The following is a 25,607-nucleotide window of genomic DNA, read 5'->3' on the forward strand; positions in this document are numbered from 1 at the left end:
ATCTGCGATTTTATATAAATTTGGAAAAGTATAAATCCATATGCTTTCTAAGATGAGACACTTTATTACAGCAAAGAAAAATGTGTTGATCTACACTGTAGTGATTAGACCATTTGTCAAATACTGTTACTGTTTGTGATAACATTTACAAGACACAGACAAGTTTTCAGCTTCCATTGGAATCAGGCTTGTGAAATGGAATTTATCCCCCTAAATTCAGGAGATTGATAGAAATTATTAACTTTGGCAAATTCTTTTAAACTTTTCTAAATCTCTTTACTTTGCTCCACCTTCCAACATGCAATATTATTGCCAAACACACACAAAAAAGATAGGGGCGAGGCGAGGTGAGGCGAAGAATGGTGAAATGCATCTGTTTTCACTGAAGTTTCTTTATAAAACTGATGCCTCCTTTAACACATGCATGTCTCAAGAGAGTCTTGCTACTTTTCCACGTTAGATCCAGTTTGCAGAATGGTGCTTCATGGAGAGCTAATTACTTCCCAACTGCGCTTTTTCACAGTTCTTATTAAATGTTATTGAAAAAGCTCAAAACTCATATTTTTGTATATTAGGATGAAATTATTTGGATCAAAACGTATCTTTTGTCATTGCTGAAACAGCTCATACCTACACAGAACAGTAATCCCATGTATTATACACTATTCACTCCAAGCCAATCCTTGTGCAATCCCCATTTCATGTCTCTTATGAATTACTTCTTGAACATCAACTCCAGTAAACAAGGTATCTGCTCAGTAGAGCTGATTGTACTTCATGTGTTTTTCAGGTCAACATGAAGTTTGCTCATACTCTGTTGCTCTTTTGCTAGCTTTGCTCTTTGGGTCAGGAGAAATATGAGTAGGTGTGTCAAAGCAGGGACCACTTACCTAAAACACTAAATTAGCTGCAACATACCCATCTTGAACCTCTATATCTACTTTCAGCAGTAGGAATTATAAAGTCAGGGCAATGAATCTTGGTGCTTAACGTTTTGGCACTGCAGTATCAAGTATCACAAAATCTGAAATTCATTGTTGGATTTAGACCACAACCTTTAGAAAATCAAGTGTTCTTACAGTCCCTGCTGCTGAGTGCAGGAGTGTAAGCTCACTGATGAAAATGTCATTGCCAGTAGTTCAGGGTAAAGCTTGACCTCTAGTTTTAAAGTGACAAGTCTGATGCTCAGTTCCAAAATGCTCCTACGAGACTGCCGGATTGATTATCTTGTTAGCTTTAACAGCAGGTAAATTCACTTCTTCAGAAAAATCAAAAATAGCTTTTTGTCTAATGTACTATAGCAGGAAAATACCAGATATTTTATAAGCAGAGAATAAATTTAATTCATAGATACCCATCTGAGAAATCTGATCTATATTAAAGCAAACCAAAAAAAGTACTCAATTAATACACAAAAGTATCTGCCTCACCAGGGCTGAAAATTCATCATATAACGATGAAAGTAATGAAGATATTTGAAGCAATATAGGGCATGACAGAATCCAAAATACTGAAGCATTAAAATATATTTTGAAGCTTGCTCTCCCATTTATTGTTTTGTTTCAAAAAAAAATAAAAAAAAAGAGGTAAATAAGTTCCTGATATTTACTACTTGTGTTCCTCGTTACCTTAGTTTGCTGATTGAATCTGTAACAGATTTTGACTTTGGAAAATAACCCAGCATGTTTGCTAATTATAAGGAGTTTGTAGACCAACATTTACTGTTTTAGACAACATGCAGTGCATAAGTTTACAAAACCTGTAAGGGTTTGAAGACTAAAAGCAATCACCAAATACTTAATTTGTGTGTGATTCTTTTTACCTAGCTCTAGACATTGCAATGTGGGCATCATTGTCTGATATATACACTATACTTCATTTTTGTTTTAGTTTTTTTACAGTCAAATGTAATTTTGCCTTTATTTGTATTTCAACTCGATAAATTTATTTTAGATGTCTGCTTTGAAATGGTACATTTTATGCTCTAGAGGTGCCTATTTTCCCCAGACAGCTGTAAAAGTAGCCTGGGGTATTACCTTAGATGTCAAAATCTATGTATGATCTATGAATTTCTAACAACACTTATTTTTGGTAAGCAAATACACAGATTTATTTAAGGAAATCTTTATTTCCCTTTCTTCCCCCTCGTTCTTTTCCCCCAAGGAAGAACCTAATGAAGTGAATATTATTAAACTATATTACACGTTACCCAGTAATAACACTTTGGACAGTGCTATGAGATTTCCAGATATCTGAAACACCAGTGCCCAGATATCTGGACAGTTATGCTGTGTGCACAGAGTAATTCTTTATTATATGTATAAACTCTGATGAAACCTAGCCAAACCATACTGACATCATAATCATTCTGTGCATTCACAGTGAAATCAGTCCATGTGGGACATGCTAGAATTACTGTCTTTACACAGATGAATTGTCCATGCACTGTAGGTCCCTCTGAAGTATCAGGCTTCTACAGCTTTTGCAAAGATATAAGATGGTCAGTTTGGGTTTCTTGAAAGAGTACAGTATGATTCGGTCCTTCATGGACAAAAGTCAATGTCTTGTCTTCTCCTTTTGAACTTACATTTTACTATGTGCTTTACTCCAGATGTTAAGACACCCACACATATACACTTTTTTTTCCAAGCTTTTCCCAGTATGAGTCAGAATTTGATGATGACAAAGATAAGAACCAGTCTGCAAGGAAAAAAAAATGTTGCAGCAAGCAGAATTTGTGCTTTAATCAGCATCTCCTTCATCTGCTGTTATTCACACTTTTCATTTCTGCAAAGTGAAAAGCAGTTTCAATGAAAAAGAAAAAGACTGTTTTTCAATAGCTGAAAAACAAGTAGGGAAGCATTGCTGAAAAGTGTCCCTCCCTTTCCCGGCTACTTCATGACACCAGAGAAACAAAACAAAATAGAAGAAAAAAGTAAAAGAAACACTTTACAAACTTCCGATCTTTCCTTTAGATAAAAGTTCTGTGTAGCCTTAGCTCTGCTCCATGGATGATTCCCTGTGAATTGCACTTTTTTGCTATCTTAAAATGTGGTCAAGGGAGTTAATAGGAAGCAAAGCCTTCTGTTTGAGATGTGAGTTAAAGCAGAAACAGAAGACTCCAATAATCTGGTTTTTCCCACACATTCAGTTAGTTTAAAGATTAATATGATATCAAATGAGACAAGGTATGTTTGTTTACATAAAGTTGGGTGGTTTTTTTTTTTATTTTTCAAGATCTGCATAAAAGCAGAGTTTGCAACTGGTACAAATTCACCAACTCTGAACAAAAAATTAAGAATAAGAAAACATTAAGACCATTTCTTAATAATGATGAAATTATTCACAAATATAGAACAAGGTTAGAACTGTTATGATTTTGTTTTCTAAAGTTTTCATGCAGGTAAAGTGTTTTCTGTAACAAGGAACACCCCATTAGCACCAATCCCCTCTGTCCAACTTGGTTTAACAGTTCTAGGTCCATTGTAGACAAAGGTAGGTTGAACATACAAGGAATGAAATAACATCTATGTGAGAAACTATACCTTTTTTTTTGTTAAAGAACCTGAAATCTGCTTTGAAAAAACTCTGCTAGAAATTATGCTTTTTCAGATTGACTCGGGAAGATTGGCAGGATAACGGATTAGTATATAGAAGATAATGAGGCTTTCTGCAATGCTATTTTAAGTTGTAAAGGCCTGGCTTATTAACCCAGAATTGTAGGTGGGTTCGCTCTTGCCTTTAGAGTATTGCAGTTGAGGGAGGGAGGAGGAGGAGTCAATGAACCTTAATAGGTATAAATCCAAAAAGATGACAAGATAATGAAATAATGATAGTATCTAACTGCTATAGTTAATAATAATGACACTAATAATAACCCATACATCTCTTAAAGTGAAAAAAGCTATATGTGCCATGAAGCTTTTCTTTGTAATTGTCAGCTAAGTAGGTTAAGACAGGCATTGAGCCAAGCCTTGTTTGATTTTACATAATTTCTATCCAAATGAAGAATTACACATCCAGGAGAACTATATAGGAACTAGGATTAACGTTGAAAGATAATTTTTAATTCAGATTACAAATTAATAAAACCTTTATTTCTCAAATGTAACTGTAGAATAATAGTATTTCCTATGACAATAGTCACTGTGACAATTCCTTATTAATATGGAAAATATTACAGAATGGTAGGAAACTGAGTCAATATTTTATAAAGTGGGACAAAATGGAATAACTCTTCAACCAGAATATATTGAGTTCAAGGAAATAGAAAATAAATAGGACGGCTTAATATTGCTATCCTTCCTTTACAAGAGGTACTCCTTCAAAGGTAGACTTCAGAGTATGTTATATCTAAGCTGACAGCCAAAAACATTTTTCCAAATACCGGATTTCAGTTTTTATGTATATTTTCACCTTAGGAACATGGAAGGCACCCTACTGTGGCACTGATCTCTCACAAAGCTGACTGAGGCATTCAACAATACTGATTCATCAAAGGAGGGAAATATTCCATGCTATGCCCAAGAAATGGTGTTGGTTGGAGAGTGGGAATTAATATATAAGAAGTAAATGGAAAAAGAGGTTTAAGTTGTCTTCAGCAAGTTGGTTTAAACCTTGCAGCAGGATGTCAGATATTAACACTGGGAAAATTAAAATCAGCTCATAGAAATTTTGATAAGCACCTAAAAGTCCACCTGTCTCACTTGTATTTTATCTGAACGCTAGCACTTCAAACAAATCATTTGGAAATGCTAATACCTTTTCAGCTTTCCTGAGCAACAGCATTTATGTGAAGGTCACAAACACAATTTTAAACTATCTTAACTGCAAGTGTTACTAAAGTACAGAAATATCGAGAAACTTCTCTTCAGGTAGTTCTGTGTTATATTAACCCACAGGGGCACAGTGAAAACTTATACCACAGTTTTCTGTTCAATTTACGTTTAATCAGAACCAGTGAAAGGAAAGATGACCTATGATTTTTCTGAACATAATCGTACATTTTGTGATACAGGGATCTGGAGATAGTGGAAAAAGACTTCAAGATTTAGCTTGGGGTGAAGGATTCTCTCAGTAGGTGGCCTGTAGGAGACGTATACAAAGCACTTCCTTGGAGGCATAGTATGTCTTGAGATGTAAAGCACTACTGAGATTCAGTACAGCCTTATGACCCATAGAATAATTCAGGAAAGGCATTGTAATGCTAATTGTCCTTCACAGCAGTTTGTTTTTGGTGGTCTCAAAGGTATCTTTGAGCTAATCAGCCCCTTCACTCTGCTGCTGCATATGCTGGTTTGTTCATGCCTGTTAGAGTTGCAGCACTGAATCTCATATTTATGCTTACAAGGTCAACTGAATTCTTATCATTCAGTCAGTTGATTAAACACTTGTAAAATCTACTTCAGAATAAAATTCTAGTTAATTTCACTAAATACAAAAGACTGGGAAGAGCGGGGCATAAAGAGACAGGAAAGATGATATTATAAAAAAAATGCTTTGTCATACTGTGGGACAAAGCTGTTTACGGTTGTGTCTGACCGTCAGCTGTGGGTGACAGTCTCTAAAAATGTAGAGGCCAAATTAAGAAAAATGGTACAGTTATATAAATTCATTACTAGTTATGAAATAAGTCGGAAATATTTTAAAATCTGATGCAGTTTCTTGAAGTCATAAAAAGCAGATAAATATACAGAAATTCATAAGCTATGTTTATCTGACAACCCTGAAACGTTTTCTCATATCACAAAACACATCTAAGCACAGTTGTGAAACATATCTTCAGACTTTCTTCTTCTGTTTAAAATCATTAAATTCCAAACTGTCCATCCTTAAGAATTCCAAAGTTAATAATTTTAAGAAGCTATGCAACATTAGATTTTGGGATGATCTTGAAATAAATCCACTCACAACTTAACTTCTCTTTAATATTAATGAACTGGGGAAAAATAGTAAAATTTTTTTTTTTAATTATCAAAATGCCTTTGTTAGATTTTGAACAGATTCCTAAATGGATTGAACTGAGGTAAATGTCTCCTTTCTGAGCCAAACATTTCACTTGATTTGGCTTACTGAAGGATATTAACTTAGTTTCACTCACAAAATAACTTGATCATAGAACCTTTATAAAGGACTGTTCATTTTACATTCTAAGAAGTGTATTTATAACTGAGTACTGTTTTAAGAATTCTCTGTTACTTGCAGACTCAGAACAGCTTACTAGCATTACCTAATTAAAAGCTCACAATTCCCTTGTGAGAGGTAAGCATTAGTATTCTAATATTACAGACACAGAGAGAGAGCATAAAACCCTTTGTTTTTGCCCAGAGCCACTCTGATTCAGTCAAAGAATCAGAAGAATATTCAGAAGTTTCTGGTTTCTGACCCTAAGTTTTTCTTCATTCTAATAACATGCTGACCTAGATGAAAAATGTTGTAAATTTTTTTGTATGAAAATAGTGAATTTCTTTCACTTTACTGTTGATAGGAATTATTTTAATTTCCCATGATGTTCATAAGAAGATCATCAATTATGTGACTAATGTACATATTTCCTCACCCACAGTTTTAAATTTCATTTTATTGTGAATATTCTTAATCTTCAATAGGGAGAGAAAGTTTAGCTTTTACTAACTGAGCACATTGGAACAAAGACAAAATACTCTGAATCATACATTAACTGTAGTCCACTCGGTCTGCCACACTATTTATCCTTCTCTGGGAGATTTGTATGTCACCACCCCCCTCCCCCGCCTGAAATTCTGTACGTAATGGATGGAGGGAAAAAGAGAAAATACAAAAACCAGAGAGTAACTATAGCATATACATCCTTCTCGGATTTTATACTAGCTCCACTTGAAAATAAGTGAAAGTGACAGATCCTGAGAAAAGCAGTCCTGTCTGTTTACAAACTTGCTGGAAAACCAAAAATACAAGCAAGCTGGAAAAATATTCTTTAAGAGGCTTCCTACTTCCATTTTTCAGGTTGGATGCTTCTGAGTAGATTGAATAAAGCTCAAAGAAACATTCAGTCTTTTGTGTAGGTTAACAATAAATGGATCTAAGCCAAAATCTTTTTATCTAGGTCCTGTCTGGCAAGATGGACCTAAACAATTTTGGTTTGACCAAAACTTCTGGAGGTATGAGCATCATTTGACTTCACTTTAGAAGAAATAGCCTATTCAAAGAAAGGAAAATGAAAAAGCTAAAGCAAGTGTGTCTCCAGATCAGGAAATATCTTATACCTGCAGGTGGCATTGTTGATCTTTCACAGTTTTGTAAGTTGTCTGAGTAACCTGATATGAAAACACACATACACACACACACACAAACACAGAGGCAGCTGGGCAAAGGTACTAATACATAGATTAAAATAAAGATCTACAAAAACAGTGATAATGGCTAGGAAAAAAATGCACTAAAAATCTGATTGGCATGTTAGTTAATTAAAATTAAAAAGAAGGAAAAGCTTAAGGTCACATTAGGGATTACTTTCTGTGACAACTTTTCCAGAGTATTTCACTGTGGGAGGAGGTTAACACCCAATTTATTCATAGTCAAATAATTGTATTTAATCTATTGATGACATGAGTTAATGAAGGACAGGGTGACACAGCAAACTGATGAACAGATAAATCAGGTAAATGCATGAGGCTCAAATTTAAAGGCATATAGGTCTTTTATGGCACTGTACACCTGCTTAGTGATTATGGTGGCAAACAGAGTTTCCTCTAGCCCACTAGTAGTTTGACCTTGATTACTTTATTCTTACAGGTCTATGCTGATGGAGATGTTGGATCACATGAAAAAGTTTGAAACCTGTTAAATTCCACTTTTTAACAGTAATGTGTTTTACCTAATATTAAAAATTCTGACTGCATCCAACTGTTCATTATTTTACAGCTTGGTTCACTATTTTACACTATACAGGGTAGTTATAAACTGCTAACAAATCAGAACTGCAACAGGTATTCTATATAGCTGTAAATGACTGCCTGTCAGGAGAAAAGATGTGCTAAAAACATCTCTCATGCTGAATGCACCTGCTCCAGATTTTACTAAAATCTTCAAAGTTAGCAAATTGAGCTTTTTTATAATACTAAAATTTAGTGTTTTTCTTGTAGCCACTCCTGAAAAGGGAAATTATTTATTTCCCTGTCTGACAGAAAGAACAAGTTCCTGATGTGTATCTACTCTGAGAAGTATTGGTTTCTTATGGATCAGGATTTCTTCATTTCCCATTTTTTATCCTGGAGCAACTGCCACTGCTTTCAACAAGAGAGAGACAATTTCACGCCTCAAAAACATTTTTGTGGTCTATGTTTCAAAAATTTGTAATATACCCATGCTGGTATTGAGAAAGAGGTTCATCGTACACAGTGGAGATCTTTAAACAATACCACTAATCAGATATAAGACCAAAAACAAGAATAAAATTTCATTAGACAGTACCCTACATGAATATAATTTAGAAATAGTAAATTTTGAAGTTATAATAATTTATTTTTTATTAGATAATTCTGCAGAAGAGTAATTTAAAGAAAAATTACTTTGAAGTGGAATCAGACATTTAAATTCCTTGAAAGCCCCATTGTTCTTACTGCTGTTGGTATACACTACAGAACTGGCTAGGGTTTACTTTCTAGGTAAAAAGGAGGAAATGGCAAGTTCACAGAAGAGAAAACTTACCTGAATTAACTTCTCAGTTGAAGACAACTTTTTTGATGAACCAGTCATTTTAATATGTATGTAGACACTGAAGATTCAGAGTAGTACTGTTAAAACTTTGCATTAGGTCCATTCCGGAATACACAAACGAACTGCATACAGGTGCCCTGAATTTGCAGAGAACTGTAGAGGTACTTGCAGCTCTCATTGTTTTCAGCTGATCATAGAATCACAGAATTATAGAATGGTTTGGGTTGGAAGGGACCTATAGAGGTCATCTAGTCCAACCCCCCTGCAATGACTGGGGACATCTTCAACTAGATCAGGTTATTCAGAGCCCTGCCCAGCCTGACCTTGAATGTTCCAGGGCAACCTACTCCAGTATTTCAACACCCCCCAGTAAAGAATTTCTACCTTATATCTGGTCTAAATCTACCTTCTTTCAGTTTAAAACCATTACCTCTTGTCTTATTGCTGCAGGCCCTACTAAAAGGTTTCTACCCATCTTTCCTATAAACCTCCTTTAAGCACTGAAAGGCTGCAATAAGTTGTCCCCAGAGCCTTCTCTTCTCCAGGATGCAGAACCCCAACTGTCTCAGCCTTTCTTCACAAGAGAGACGGTGTTCCATCCCTCTGATTATTTTTGTGGCCCTCCTCTGGACCCACTCCAACAGTTCCATGTCCTTCCTATGCTGTGAGCTCCAGGGCTGGATGCAGCGCTCCAGGTGGGGTCTCACCAGAGCAGAGGGGCAGAATCATCTCCCTTGACCTGCTGGCCACACTTCTTTTGATGCAGCCCCGGATATGGTTGGCTTTCTGGGCTGCAAGCTCACATTGCCAGCTCATGTCCAGTTTTTCACTCACCAGTATCCCCAAGTCCTTCTCCCCAGGGCTGATCTCAATCCTTTTATCCATCAGCTTGTATTGGTACTGGGGGTTGCCCGAACCTAGGTGCCAGGCCTTGCACTAATTTCCTCCCTCAGCAAGAATTCTTTGTGAGAAGGGAGGCAGAGCTGCTATTCTGGAAATCTCACTGGTACATAGTGGAGGGCATCTCATAGAATCTTATTGATAGAAATAGCTGTAAAAATGTAATGAAGACATTAATCAGATTGTTCCAGGCTCTGTTAGTTGCCAGGTAATGATAGCCACTTGGTCTACACAGGCTGTTATTATGACAAGGGTGGTTACATATAATTTGTCTTTTAACTGGTGTTTATTTTCTGTTTCATACATGGTTGTAGCACTAAAACAAATCAGCCTAACAAAGTAAATCTTGTTTCAGGTACATTTTGAGAGTCTTTAGGCATTTAAATCAACACCTTAGTTGGCTCATAGGTGAAAACTTAAAGCACATGTTTAAATTGCAGGATGTAAACTGAGGAATACTGGTCTGGTAATCCCAATTTTTAGGAGATGGCATTGGGAGAAAAGGTTAGACTTTCAGATATACCTTGAGATGACACAGGCACTCCTAAAAGAATCTTCCAAGGCTTTAGCTGAACAACTTTATGGAATTTGAAGTGCTCATTAAAAATGCAGTGCAGTACTTTGTGAATTCACTTCTGAAGTGTGGTCACAAAAGGGAGAGAGTGAAGAAATTAGAACAGTTTAGATCATTTTATTTTTGTCACTTCAGTTAAAACAACAGCACATCTGCTGTGACTTTGGACATGAAAAAAGCTAAGTGCTCTATTGCTCAGCTGTGTGGGAAAGAAGTAGAGCTCTCGTTTGAGAAACAGATAGTGTAATTTAAGAACATATGATGTCATTACCAAGGAAAGCAAGTAAAAAACTGTATAGTACAGAGGCTGCATGTATTGTTAGAATGTTACTGTAAACTGAAGGTCCATAAATGAGCAGCTTTTCTTAAGTTTCTTCAGTGCAGATTTAGGTTCATAATCTGACATTTTTGTAATTAAATAGTATGAAGATACACACCACTTTCCATTTAACCGTCTGGGTATAGTCTACTGATTGTGTAGGTCAACCAGTGTGTCACCCTGTACTGCCAAGATGTATTGTTGTCCACTGTAAGTCTCATTTAAGAGACAAATCCAAATAGGAAATTCCAGCTATTTCACTTAATGCTGTATCTCTTTAGTGTTAATGGGACCTTACTTTGTCCAAAAAGGCTGTGACTGATAGATTATCTTGCAAATAAGAAACAGAACAGGACTGGCAATGAGGAATTAGAAATCCAGTTTCAGAACTATATGTAAGAAAGCTTTAGCAGTGTAATTTTGACTGCCCGATTATTCACGATTTACATTTCTGCATAGATCTTTCCAAGTGTGTCAGGCTTTCTGCAGCGCCTGTTCATACAGTCTCAAAACCACTGCTGTTTCTCAGGGATACAAACTGTTTATGGCTTATTTCAAACACTTTCTTGAATGGATTATATATTTTGGAGAAAGCAGGTACAGAACTTGTTTGTCTGATGCCTTCATATTTGTGACATGTGACATTTAATAACCTGACTGTGGTTCATCCTGTCAAATGTGCAGCAAACCATAACATAACATAAAAATATGTATCTGAAATTTTAAATAAGTTCTTTGTTGATTACAAATTGGGCACAGGTATTGAATCACAAACAGAGTTGAGTTGACAGTAATACTTCTTTATAGTCACTGCAGTACTTTTAAGAATACTTTGGATTATTTTTAAAATTAGATATGTTCTGTAGAATTGGTATCTCCTGTTTCCCAAGGCAGCAGAGGACAACAGTGTCAATATTTGCTAGGATTTTTTTTAATATCCTGAATCATATGGAGCTGCTGAAACATATTATGAATTTTAAAGCTAAAATAATCTTCTAGCCAGTCCACATGGGAAACAGGAACAGCCCTATGTCAATGGCTGTTTTGCAGTACTACTTATTCTGAGCAAAATATAGTTATGAAAATTAAAAAATAAACCCCTCAAACAATCAGTTGAGAAAGAATTTACCTAACTTTATGGTCCAAATAAATAATTAATTATCAAAAAATTATTGATTGGATACATCTTCTGATCACTGTGGGGAATCTTCTGTGTATTATAAACCACACAACTGGCTGATTTTTTTTTTTAATTTTATTTTTTTAAAATGAAACACAAGATTTCAGGACCTGAAAACTATTGGTCTGGATTGGGGAAAAGATTCCTGTATTCAGACCATTCTGAATTTACATATTTGGAAATTGCAGTTGCCCTCCTTGCTGCTGCCCAGAGGGGAGAAAATGATTCTGTAAAGCTTCATCTTTCCTTTTTACTTCCCTTGCCTCCTACTGTTTCATAAATATTTTCCAGAGTTTTGTACTTAAATCTTGCTTTAATAAAATAGTACACAGTATTCTTTTTAGCTGATGGCAATTATCTCACAAAACCTTTTCCATTGTTATGTCAGGATACCTAAAAGGAATGATATATGAATTTAAACATCAGTATATCACAGAGTTCATTTTCACATGAGAAAAACTGCTGTTTGCAAGACTCCTTTTAAGCTCTACTTCCCCTGAAGTAGTGTGTTGCCTAGTCTAAATGACTCCTTCCTGCTGTACAAATTCCCTAGTGATACCCCATTCTCTAGTGAAAGTCCATAATGTTTTTGAAAAGATTTATCCTAGCCCTGCTCATGCCTGATATGAATATTCATTGTTATTTTCTCCTATGAGCTTGGCACATGTTAGTTGTCGAAACTTTAGACTTGCAAACTTGCTAGGACATACTTTTTTCTATTGTTCTCTCTTTTCAAGGTTAGTAGCTTGACTCCCTGCAAGCTATTTTCTGAGTGCTGGCACCATATCCTAATGCTTATTTAATTTGCCATAAATTCAGAGAAGTAAAAGAAAGAGAAGACCTATTAGGTTATCTAGTCTGCCTCCCTGTCCATTCAGGATTGAACCTTATTGTTCATTCACAAATGTTTTGATCAGTTTAGGATCAGTTAAAATGTTTCATGCACTGGTGTTTCTGGCATTTATTACCTTTGTGAGGTTTTTTTTTCTGCAATCTGATAGATTTTTCTTTCAGGAAGTTTTATTAAATGTTCTTGGCTTCAAATTGGTATATTCCCTTTCACTGAAATGTGCTCTTATTTTTCTCTCTAGCTTTAGTAGTCCAAGTTTAATTCAAGTCAAAGACTCTGAGTCACCTCATTTCCATTTAAACACTCTGTTTCCTTTGAACATTTAATAGTCTGAATTACAAAGCCTAGATCCAACGGCTTTCATTTTTTATTTTGTAATAGAATACTCTACCATACTTTCTTGTATTGTCAGTTGCTCCAGTTATATTCTTTACAAATGTACTGTCCTTTATTTTCACTGATTTTACAACCACTTTATCTTATATGCCCTCTGCAACAGTTTGAGTTACTCAGATTCACGCCTCCCAACTGGACTCTGACAGTAACCGCTTTTGCAGTCAGTCTTAAAAGGAAAAAAAGAAGTTCAAAATTCCAGAAGGACTTTCCAAAGGTCTCGTGCTGAGCACTGTTCAAAGGCTTTAAGTCGTTAGTAAAGAAAGCTGAAAACCTGGGGAAATTTTAACAGCAAAATATAAGTGATATTTGTCTTTTGAAAAGGAGCCTTCAGTACAATCTCTAAAGATGATTCAGACAGGCAATGTTAAACTGCAAAACTTCCTTACCTTCCTCTGCTTAGACTATGGTCCTTAAACTCGTAGTAATTTCAAAGGGACAATACATCTGTTCATCAGGAATATTCCTCACTAAATTGCTAGAGTGGTGGTCTATCTCAGGGAACAATGGACGTGAATTTGTTTGTGCTTGTTTGGTGTAGAGGGTTTGACTTTAAAAAATTCAGCAAAACACTGCAGCCAGCATGGACCCCCCATTAACTGTCAGTCTAATCTACATATTCTTGATGGTGATGCCATGAAAATCTAACTCTGTCAATAGTAACTTTATCTTTCAACATAGTTGTACAGGAAACCGTCAGAATTGGAGATCAGAATACGTATCATTGGTCAAAAGCAAACTAATTCTAGAGTCAACTTTGCTAACCAATGTACTTTAAAGAACAGCACTTTGCCCCCTCAGACTTATCCATTTTTACTGTAGCCATTAATGGTAAAATACCCATTAACTTCAATGCCTTAGGAGCAATAAAAACAGAGGAAGAACAGGTCAACTTACAGTACAATGTTTTGCCCTTTAAATTGCTCAGCCTGTTTCTTTTTAGCAATAAATGATACTGGGTTTCCTAAACATAACATACCCTCAGATGCCAATGCTATTTTCAAAAAGATAAATTTGCATATTTTAAATCAGGGAGGAAAGTATGGAAAGCATATATGTTTTTCTCAATTGAAGTAGAAAAGACTTGTATTAAGCACTACAAAACCAATAGCAAGGCAGTGTCACAGAGCAACAGAGAAGTCATACGCTTAATTACAGAGTATCTGACACATTTAGAACCCAAAGTCTGGAGGAGGTTCTGTGATGAGTTCAGAGTAATTAAATGATAGTACTGATGTCCTCAGTATTGCCTACATCTGTGATATATGGAAGTTGCAAACATCTGTTTGTTCAAGAGCAAAGCAAAAGTTTTGAGTTTGATAAAAAATATTTTCTGTAGTGAGTCTGCAGATTTTTAATATCATTTGGAGCGATGAATTGGTTAGCTAAATTGCTAATTTCCCTGTTTAATGGAAATGGTATATCCCTGGTTCACATCTGGAAATGTAAGTTATACAGCTAGGTATCATATTATATAATGAAATGTCGGCTTTACCAGGTAACAAAAATATAGCATATTCTGTAGGTGTTGGCTGCTTAATACTCAGAAGAAACTTGTAAGGCAGTAGGAAAGTATAAATCTACTGAGGCAGAGATGTTAAGTGACTTGCCAAAAGCCATACAGAAAGCCATTTGAAAAGCCAACAATAAAATTCAGACAATTTTGGCTTTTTGCCCTACACTTAGTGCACAGCCTGTACTAGATTTGAAATTCAGTTGGTGGTTCTGAAAAAAATGCAATTTTCAAGGTTTAACATAACAACTGTTTGAAATTACATTGATTTAAACTATAACATAAAATACACTAATCCTTATCACATGTTTATTTTGAGAATAGCTTTAATAGCTATCACAAAAGTTTTAATGACTTAAGACTTTATTATTTAGAGGTAAGAAACCATATAGAATACAGGCAAAGTTTTAGATAATTTCTTTCCATTCACTTGTGTCCTTTGAGCTCTAAAATAATAATAAACTTCCTTATAAGGAACTTCTTTTAGGTTACACTGAGAGCCATCATGAATTTGAAAAAGATGGTCCTTGGGCTCTTTATATTTATTAAAAATGTTCCTAAACATGGAAAAGCATCTTGTTTAGAAACTATTTACATGAGTATCTCTCTTCATGCTTGCTATAGAAAAGATTTAGATGAGAAACTACAAAAAATACAGAATCTGATTTGGATTTACACAGAATTGAGGCACATAACCTAAAAATTGTGATAAAAAATATAAAAATCCCTTACAGTTTATAGCATGTGAAATTAAATTTTACATTCCATAGATATATATACATGTAGAAGTGCAGTATCCTTTCTGAGATGACTGCCTTGCAGACAGACAAAACAGCGCTCTCTGAAACATAGTCATAGGTGCACAGTGCCTGATGTTGTGTTTAAGATAGTTTATCAAATATTCAGAGAGAACCTAACAAGTGTCAAACAAATTTTAATAGAGTTACTTTAAAAAATTATTTTATACAAATGATGGTGTCTATTTTCTTTCCTATAGAAGCCTATTAACCAGTAGGCACAGACCTGGTGTTTAATAAAACATTTCCAATTCCTGGGGCCAGTAAAAAATTCTTCTGAAGAAATAGAAACCTAGCACTCAGTGGTGGAGAAATTTTGTATTATGGTTGGTGTTCTGGGTGCGACTTATAAGACAGCTTATATTCAACACCCATTAATAACATGTATGCACAGTTCCATTGTGGTTCTGACCGTTTATATGCAACCTATAAGCCAAAATTGCACTTTTCTAAGCTTTTATGCAATACAGAAAGAATGACTGTCAATTGTCTGCTTATAATATAAACTAAGTATGAGGTTAGAGACCACTCAAACACTGTAAAATATTTGCCTTGTGTTTCAAAGAGAATAAATACTTTAACCTGACCTAATTATGATTTGCAATCATCTCAGTAAGTTCTGAGCCATAAATCTGGGCATTCAGTCTACTCCGGGTGGCTTTCCTGTAGACCCTCATTGTGATTTTAGTATCAATTTATCCAAATTCTTTCTGACAAGAAAAAAAGTCTATGCCACAGAAAATAAATGTCTTCATTTTGAAGACTGAGCCTGAGCGAGCATGTACACTACTGACTGCAGAATTAAGACCTTCTTCATCTCTTCTAGTTGCATTTCATGCAGAGCCTCATCTAGAAGACATGATTTGAAAATGCCTCCTGAGTGAGTGTGGTGGGTTGAGCTTGGCTGGATGCCAGGTGCCCACCAAGCTGCTCTGTCACTCCCCCTCCTCAGCTGGACAAGGGAAAGAAAATGACAAAAGGCTCAAGATAAGGACAGGGAGAGATCACTAACCAAATGACCATCGCATGCAAAACCGATTCAACTCAGGGAAATTAATTTGATTTAGTGTCAATCAAATCAGAGTAGGATAATGAGAAATAAAAACAAATATTAAAAACACCTCCCCCCATCTATCTTTGTCCCAAGCTCAACTTTACTCCTGATTTGTCTACCTCACCCCTCAAGCAGTGCAGGGGGATGAAGAATGGTGTTTGTGGTCAGTTGACCACATATTTTTTCTGCTGCTCCTTCCACTTTACACTCTTCCCCTGCTCCAACAAGGGGTGCCTCCCACAGAAGGCAGTGCTCCATAAACTTCTTCAGCATGAGTGCCTCCCACAGGCTGCAGTTCTTCATGAACTGTTTCAGCATGGGCCCCCCACAGGGTTGCAGGTCCTGCCAGGTGCCTGCTCCAGCGTGGGCTTCTCTCCATGGCATCACAACCTCCTTCCAGCACACCCACCTGCTCCAACAAGCAGTCCTCCATGGGCTGCAAGGCGGATATCTGCTCCACCATTGACCTCCATGAGCTGCAAGGGGATAACCTGTCTCACCATGGTCTTCAACATGGGCTGCAGGGGAATCTCTGCTCCAGTGCCTGGAGCATCCTCTCACTCTCCTTCTTCACTTACCCTGGTGTCAGAGTTTTCTCTCACATATTCTCACTCCTCTCTTCCAGCTGCTGTTGTGCAGCAGTCTTTTCCCCTTCTTGAATATGTTATCAAAGAGGTGCTACTATTGTCAGTGATGGGTTCAGCTTTGGCCAACAGCAGCTCCATCTTGGAGTCAGCTGACACTGGCTCTGTCTGACATTGGGGAAGCTTCTGGCATCTTCTCACAGAAGTCACCCCTGTAACCCCCCCCACCCCCACTACCAGAACCTTTCCACACAAACCCAATACAATCAGCAATGAAAAAACAGCAATCAGGGATACTCCTAATTCCCCAGTTCCATAAGAATTCCATAAGAGATATGTTAGCACTGTACTGAACAGCACTGACAAGACAGGCAATTCTTGTTTCAAAGGCAGAGTTTGAAAAAATCAAGAAGTTCTGCTGGCAAAAACTGAGACACAGACGTTGTTAATGAACAGAAGATAAATTTACACTCTAAGTTTTTGAATGTAAGGATATTAGGAAAGAATTTTGGAATATATTCTTAGCCCTGTCCCAGTGAAAACCAGGCTGCTTGTCCAGCTTCCAAATGACATCTGTTTCAGAACATCAAAATGAACATATATTTTCTGAGTTGTAGCTATGGCTTTATGCATTATATCACTGCTGCTTGAGAAAAAGAACCAATTTCTGAAGAAATAAACTCGGTCTTTGCTAACTAATTTACTTCCATTCTTAATAAACCACAATTTAACCATTTAGATCACATTCAGGCATTTATTCAAATATTTATTTCACCATTATATACAGAGGGCCACCCAAATGGAAAGCAGCTTGGCAGAAAAGGACCTGGGGATCCTGGTGGACCCCAACTTGAACATGAGCCTGCAAGATGCCCCTGCAACAAAGAAAGCTAATGGTATCCTGGGCTGCATTAGGAGGAATATTGACAGCAGGTCAAGGGAGGTGATTCTTCCTGTGTTCAGCCCTGGTGAGGCCACACCTGGAGTGCTGTGTCCAGTTCTGGGCTCCTCAGCACAAGAGACAAATCAACAAACTGGGGAGAATACAGGAAAAAGCCACAAAGATGACTAAGGGGCTGAAGCATGTGTCCTGTGAGGAAAGGCTGAGAGAGCTGGGACTATTTGGCCTGAAGAAGAGAAGGCTCAGCGGGAATCTTATTAATAAATTGATTCCTGAAGGGAAGGTGCAAAGAAGATGGAAGCACGGTCTTTCCAATGGTGCCCAGAGAACAGTCTACCTGAACAGAAAACACTTTTTTGCTGTGATGGTGGATGAGCACTGTAACAGGTTGCCCAGAGGAATTGTGAAATCTGCCTCATTGGAGAATTTCAAAACCCATCTGGACACTGACCCAGGCAACTGGCTTTAGGTGACCCTGCTTGAGAGGGAACCTGGACCACATAACCTCCACAGGTCTATTTCATCCTCAACTGCTCTGTGATTCTATAACAGTGCAAGATTTTTTTATCTTTAATTAAGAGTAATATCAAAATATGTTTGGGTTCTTTTTTTGGGGGGAATGGGTTGAAGTGGGTATTTTTGGGGGTGAGGAGCTCTGATACTTCAGGAAAGAACATTACCATCTGAATTTTAATACTGATTATAATGTGACATTGAAGATAAAGAGATTTTTTAAAATAAAAACTACATTTTATGCATTCATAGAGGAAGTAAGGAGTTGATTTTGTGTTTTTTTTTTCCTGGTGGTGGAGATATGTAGAGTATACCATTTATGTATACGTCGTAGGGTGATGGCTTCTAAGGAAAAAGGTAAGTGGTGCAGCTCACAGGCAGAGAACATAGGAATAATTCCATTCTGGAATAAATAACACAGAGACTACAGACTTCTATTGAAGAAGTCAGTGGCTGACTTTGTTTTCTGCCTGTCTTAATGTCCTAGGAGAAGGGGAATGAAATAGAAAACAATGCACATCTTTTGGTAGGAGAGACCAATTAAAAAGAGGGACATCAGAAAATAACATTCATCTTTTCTTAGAACCATATAGTTGTAGATTTTCTTCTCCTTGCCGTAGAAAATTAACTTTAATCAATAGAATGCTATTACTCAGTTTTTAAAAATTCACCTTTCCAAACACCCGGCGTTCTGACATTTGTATTTAAAAGGTTTGCCTTTCTTTATGTCTTTCATTCCTGGTCAACTGATGTAATTTAAAAGAAACAAACTTCATTTGTTCACCAATGGGAACAGATTAAACTTTATGTTCCAAGATTTAAAATGACAGTCTTTGCTTTAGAGCAAAACATCACTGTGGAATTCCCATTTATATTAGGTTACATTGCATTCTTAACGGTTTTTACATAAACAAAGACTTTTTCTATCAGACACTTTTTTTTAATAACACTTTTTCCTTTTTCTGTCACTGTATTGGCCTCAATGTAAAATCAATGACAGCACTTAAAACTGCAGTTAACACTTTTAATTATCTTGTTTTTGTCAGACCACTTTCCAGTTTTGTCAGATGAATTTCTTTCCATATTCCTATTTGTGAAGCTATCTGCTCCAAAAGTCTGCAAGCTTTTCAAATGATAAACATTTCCAGTCTAGTTTACTGTCATTTCAATTCCTATTTTATGAGCTTTTGAGACTGCATTCCCAGCAAAAGTTACATGTTGCCTACATGCCATCTGCAGTTTAGATTCTCAATGAGAAAAGTACCTTCCACTAGCTTTTAAATCAAAATTACCACCAGTGTCAAATTCCTGGCAATCAGGGCAATTCAATTACTTCCTGATAGCAGAATGACATATTCTCCTGACTATGATTTTATTAAATACCTAAAAGCTATAAATCCCAGCAATTTGTCATTCTTCTGGGTAACAATCTATAGTGTGTCAAAAAGCTTTTAGTCTTTTGTTATAATAATAACCATATTTATTGTTCAGTACTTCATAGTTAATGATCTATATATAATGTCCTCCAACACAAAGATTGCATCTTACTGCAGTGTAATTGTAGCTGCCCTGTATTACTTACGCACTTTCATAATTTATTACCAATTTCTATTCTAAATAACTGTGTGGCAATAATATGTCTTGAAGACTGCTGTGGTGAACCTCCCAGGCTGATGAGACCAGCAGCAAATACTGGTTTGACAGCTAAGGGCTGACCTGAAACCTAAGGGTTTTCATGTATGGTGTATTTTCTTTTTAACACTAAACCTAAAAACCAAAACATTGCCACTTACCTGTTTGGTCCTTTCACTCATGTGCTTTGCCGGTGAGTCGTTATCATCTCTGCCATCTGCTTTTCCACTATGCAAAATGAAACATATGGTCCAAACACAGATTGCAGTCCAAATACACACTTTAGAATATATAAAATATACTGTTAGAGTCGAGTATTAATTTTTAGTACTTCTGACATTGGATCTGACACTTTTTTTGTTTAGTTGAGTTTTTTGGTGCCAGTTTTAAAAGAGACTCGGGCCATGTGCTTCCAAAAGCAAGTAATGCTCTTATCTGATAGGCAATTTCTTCTCCAGAAGGCACTCTCGTTTCATGACTTACTGTAATATATGAGTATATTTTATTTAACAGTGGATTATTCTGTGTGTTTTCTCCAGATATTTGATCTTAGTAACTACTCAGGGAAATGTTGCTTTTTAAGTTTCTTAGATAAATATTCAATAACAACCTTCTTCTTTTAAAAATGTATTTATTTCTATAACATTCACAACTTGTACTTGACAGTGAGAGAGTCTTAATTTGTTAATTTGTTCTACTGCCTCCACACTATTATAATTCAGCTCCCATGGATTGTCAGCAGAAATCTATTTATCAGCTGCATCTTGTTCAACATACCATCGCAGGGTTCCTAAACAACAACAAAAAATTCACATTTCATTCCATTCTATCAGACCTTCATTGGCTCCCAGATTGCAGCAAAATTGATTTTATGGAGCTTTATATGACCTTCTCTTCCCTTACTTTTACTACCATGTTTTTACTTGTTCACTTTTAATCAACCTCACAGCACATTCTGAACAAGCAAAATCCAAATTTAAGTTTGACTGTTCACCCCCTACAGACTATTAGCTATTAGCTAAGGTGTCCCTTCTACATGTTTTTTTTCCTATAGATGGCTGTATGGAAGTAGTGTATATATATATAAATATATTGTGCTGTCTATTTACTCATGTAGTCATATCATGCAGGAAAGGTGAACAGATGAGAAGAAAAGCTTGAATCAGAGAGGAAAGCCTTAAGGAGGAAGCTGAAGGACAAAACAGAGAACAAGACAAATACTTTTTATAGGACATTGCATATGAGTCCTAAACACATTGATATGATCTGTGGTACCATTACGTCTGTCACCAAAAAAAAACCCTAAAGAAATTTTAGAGCAATATCAAACAGATTATGTCAAAAAGAGCAGAAAGTTATAATCAGCATGTTTAAACAATGCTTCCGAGTATATTTACAAGAAAGGACACTAACAGCTTACTATTTGGCACTGACAATAAGAATACTTTATCCTTGATGACTGCAGGGTCTGTGTGGCAAAAGGATTAAATTAATTGGGGAAATTCAAAAGTAGCAAATCTCTAGTATCAGGCAAAATTCAAGCCAAGTTGTTTAAAGGACACCAGAATCCATGTTGCTCTCAGTGGAGAGAAATCCAAAATAAAGGTCTCTGAAGGCTAAGAATGTGAAACGAGGGAGCAAAAGCAATACCCTAACTTCCAGCCACCTAAATATGAACCTGATATATTGAAACTAGGGGTGCATATGCACACATTGTCTGAAATGAAGGTTGTAAAAGAAAGTAAAGAAACCTTCAGACTGGAGCTCTGTTGATTTCTAAGTAATGTACAGAAGTGGTAAAAGACAGAACTTATTCTATTCTATCTGCTTAATATGAGTCAGATGACTTGCCTTCTGGTGGAGCCAATATTAGTGTGCACAGAGTGACGCTAAATTTTCTGCAGGAGAATTTTCCATTCACAAAACCCAGGAAGACCTGAAGCCTAGCCCATAACACCTCTTTGATGTAATGGATATCTCAGGCTTTGTATCATGCAGGATCAAGATCTGTTGTTTTTAACTTGTCAATAACATTTCACAAAAAGCAACATGTAAGTTATTATTTTAAAATATCAAACCATTTGATGGAATTATTCCTCAAGGAAATCAGCTGCTGTTACTATGCATCACCATTCTATTTCAAATTCATAAATCTGTATTGATTTTCTGTGGCATATAATATTTGGGTAATAGCTCAAACAAAACCCATCCGGCACAATCATCTGGGGATGCTGAACTTAGTGAATCAGATTGAAAAGTTACAATATGCTGTGTCAGTAACAACATATCAGCCATTCAGGAGGTAATAAAGCCACAAAAGAAAAGAGGAATAAAATAGCAATTTAAATAAAAAATATAGAAAAGCTGAAGCAATAAACAAATGTACACCATAAAGACCTATATTTGACAAAGAACATTTAATAATTAATAAACATATAGCCCAACCCTTGATTTAAACAGCCAAAGAAGTAATTCATTATATTACATAAAGAAAGGAGATACTGCTTCGATTTTCTAACCTGTAAACTAAGTAGAAAAGTGAGTGTTGCAGATATCTGATATTCATGAAGCTCCTGTACTGGAAGAAATACCACTACATTTGCTTATATGTTAATGTTTTGTTCAATACTAAAGGCAGTAAAATAAAAATGCATCTAAAGCAGTTACAGAGCCTTCTATCAGAACACAGAAAAATATATTTGGAAAGTATAAAACAGCATGAACCTCTCTGGCTTCATTTGAAGCATCAGTGAATGTATATTCTTTAATTCCTAGGTAGTATTTTGTAAAATGAAGTTCAGTGGAATTCACCTATTACTAAGCAATGAGCAAAGAAAACGAAAGCACTTTTTCCTCTTCCAAAGCAAGTGGCAGACACAGAGTTAATAATAAAGTAAGGCTGCTAATACAAGAGCTGGTGTGCTATGGTTTTGGAAGGGTGTAGTTAAAGGTATCAAGCAACCACAGACACTCATATCAGTCTCTTGAGCTGGACCAGGACACGTATGCAACAACTGCTGCCGTATTTGTAATGTGGAGAGCAGCTCCAGATACCAGAGTTTTGTGAGGTTACAGAGGGGAAAAAAAAAGAACTACTTTGTCAGAAATGTGGTAACAATACATTCATACATAACAAGTTACGGTTGTTTTTTTCTAAATAGATGATGAAATTTAGTGGTGAATGTACATAGGATAACACCTTTCCGAGAGCAATTATTTGAGCTGTATTAAACACTTTGTGTAGGAGATAGGCTATCTGCATGAGGTATTTGTTGATTACAATGGGAATTTATGGTTTTTTTGACTTAAGACAGACATACTTAGATTTAGGGATAATGATTCATGCTTCTGCACTCCACAACGGTATGTATCTTACCATGACTCCACTGAGGTTAATAATTCCAAGGCTAGCTACCATGTTCAGGTAAGAAAAGGATACGACAACCTTACAACTGTAGCTTTTAATCTTAATACTATAAGAGCTTGAGGTTTTAGTAAATTTAGATCTCTACTGGCACAGTGTTCCTATGCTCGTCTTATACTTCACTTTCTATTAATCTTTTAGTTTACCCATATGTTAAAAGAAAAATAGTCTAACCTATTAGCCCAATTAAATTTATTACTGCTTTTATTTAAAGGCATCCTCAAATCTTTCATAATAAATAAAAAATAGAAAATTATTGTACTGACTTGAAACATTTCAATGAGAAAATCATATTTAAGAAGTACTAATTTCAGCATCGTGGTTGAAAACTGTGCCATCTATCCTCTGTTCCATGGGACTATCGACTACTCTTGTAAAAGTGTGAGAAATAAAATGGAAGCATTAAAGCACTTTCATTCTAAAGTAATTTCACAACTCAGGAGCCATACCATTTACAACCTCTAGAAAATCAGTTTGGTCAATTGTAAGTGAATAGCAAGTTAACCAACCAGCAAGGTAACAGTGGATAAAACTTCTGTTTAAGTCAAATGGAGCTTTAGTACTGACTGTAACAGAGCTAAGATTTCACTAAGTAGAAAGATCCCAGACAATGAAACTTACTATGAGATCTTTTGATGTCCTGATTTTTTGTTATAAAATAGCTATACAAAATTCAAGCCAGATCCTCAGCCCTAGAGGATGCATACCTAGAAAGAAACTTTTGTCTCTTCAAAGATCTTCATTGACATGTTTCATTTTAAATAAAAAATTATATGGAAAAGTACAGAAAATATTTAATTTAAATGTAAAGCTGTAATCCTGAGGGCAGACAGACAAATACACATAAGTTAATAAATGCTTTAGTTCTCAATTATTGCATTTTAAATATATATCCTTGCTTCAGAATATAATTTCAGAAATGAATGTAAACTGAAGGGCTTGTTTCCCCCACATAATTTAGTAGTATCTTTGAAATGCATAAAGTATTTCTGAATAAGCTGGTATACCCACATAGACTAGTAATGAAATGACACTCAGAGGCAAAGACAATCAGCAATTCTGCAGCACTGCTGAAGTAGCTACTTCCATTTCTTGAGTTGGTTGGTTTGAAACTTTTTTGTACTTCTTTATGGTGGTTCATTGGACAGACACCAAATACAGGCTAACAGGTATATTTTGCTAGATAAGGTTGATCTAATCTTTGTACATTGTTTTATTAATATATATTCTAAACTTAGCAGCTAACTGTATTGTCTGAGCATGCAATGAATTTAAAGGCATATTTTGTCACCTTTACTCCCATTGCATTTCCTTTGTTTTAGGACACATCTTCACACATAGGATAGTCACCAGAGTTATGCTATTAAAAATAAAATGTCAAAAGCTTTGTTTAATATGCTTGGATGCTCAGGTCTTCCTCCCTTTGAAGTGCAGACACAGACAGGTGATATGTGTTTAATATATCCTCATGGTTGGGTCAGGATGTAACTTAGACATGGATCCAGCTACTGGAGCTGAGAAGCTCTTCTGGACTCAGCATTGCCAGTTTAGTCAGAGAGCTGCTGATCCAATGAAATCTCTGTAACCTAGCATTTAGGGTGATCAGCTGGAAAAAGGAACTCTAATTTCAGTTTGTGTCGTATTTAGTCACAGCTCTGATTTAGGTACCTTATTTTTTTAAAGGAAAAGTTGTAACTTTGGCATTTGCTGTATTTTTTTATTTTATTATTAGTTGTCATATTATTTTATTTATTTATTTATTTATTTGTCTATTTATTATTATTGTATTATTTGCAATTACTTTTCTTTAATCCCAAAGCAAGCGGAATAGTGCCACTTCCCCCCCCCGAGGTTTACAAAGGTCCTCCCATCCTGGGCTTTGCTGATGCTCAGGAAGATGTCTGTGAAGCCAGACATACAGACACAGAGGGAGACAAAAGCAGTACCTGTACAGGTAGAGTCATTCAGGTGTAAAAGCAGAATACCTAAATATTTTTAAATGCATCTATGTACAGTACCAGCCTTCTGCTCAAATGCAGTGCAGAACCTCTGTCAGATAAGTACAGAAGTGGCACTATGATCTTCTGACCTCTTCCATAGCCCTAAGGAAATCATATAACGGTCACAGACTGCAGCCATCATTTTGAAGCCTTTGAGATGAAAGCCAGTAACTGGTAACATTACGTTAATGATAGGATGCCAGTAATGCTCTTTTTAAAAATAATTTTCATTATTTTAAATGTAGAAGTAATATATGACATACATTAAAAAATACA

The sequence above is a fragment of the Phalacrocorax aristotelis genome, chromosome 1 (genome assembly GCF_949628215.1).
Source record: "Phalacrocorax aristotelis chromosome 1, bGulAri2.1, whole genome shotgun sequence".
Taxonomy (NCBI): Eukaryota; Metazoa; Chordata; class Aves; order Suliformes; family Phalacrocoracidae; genus Phalacrocorax; species Phalacrocorax aristotelis.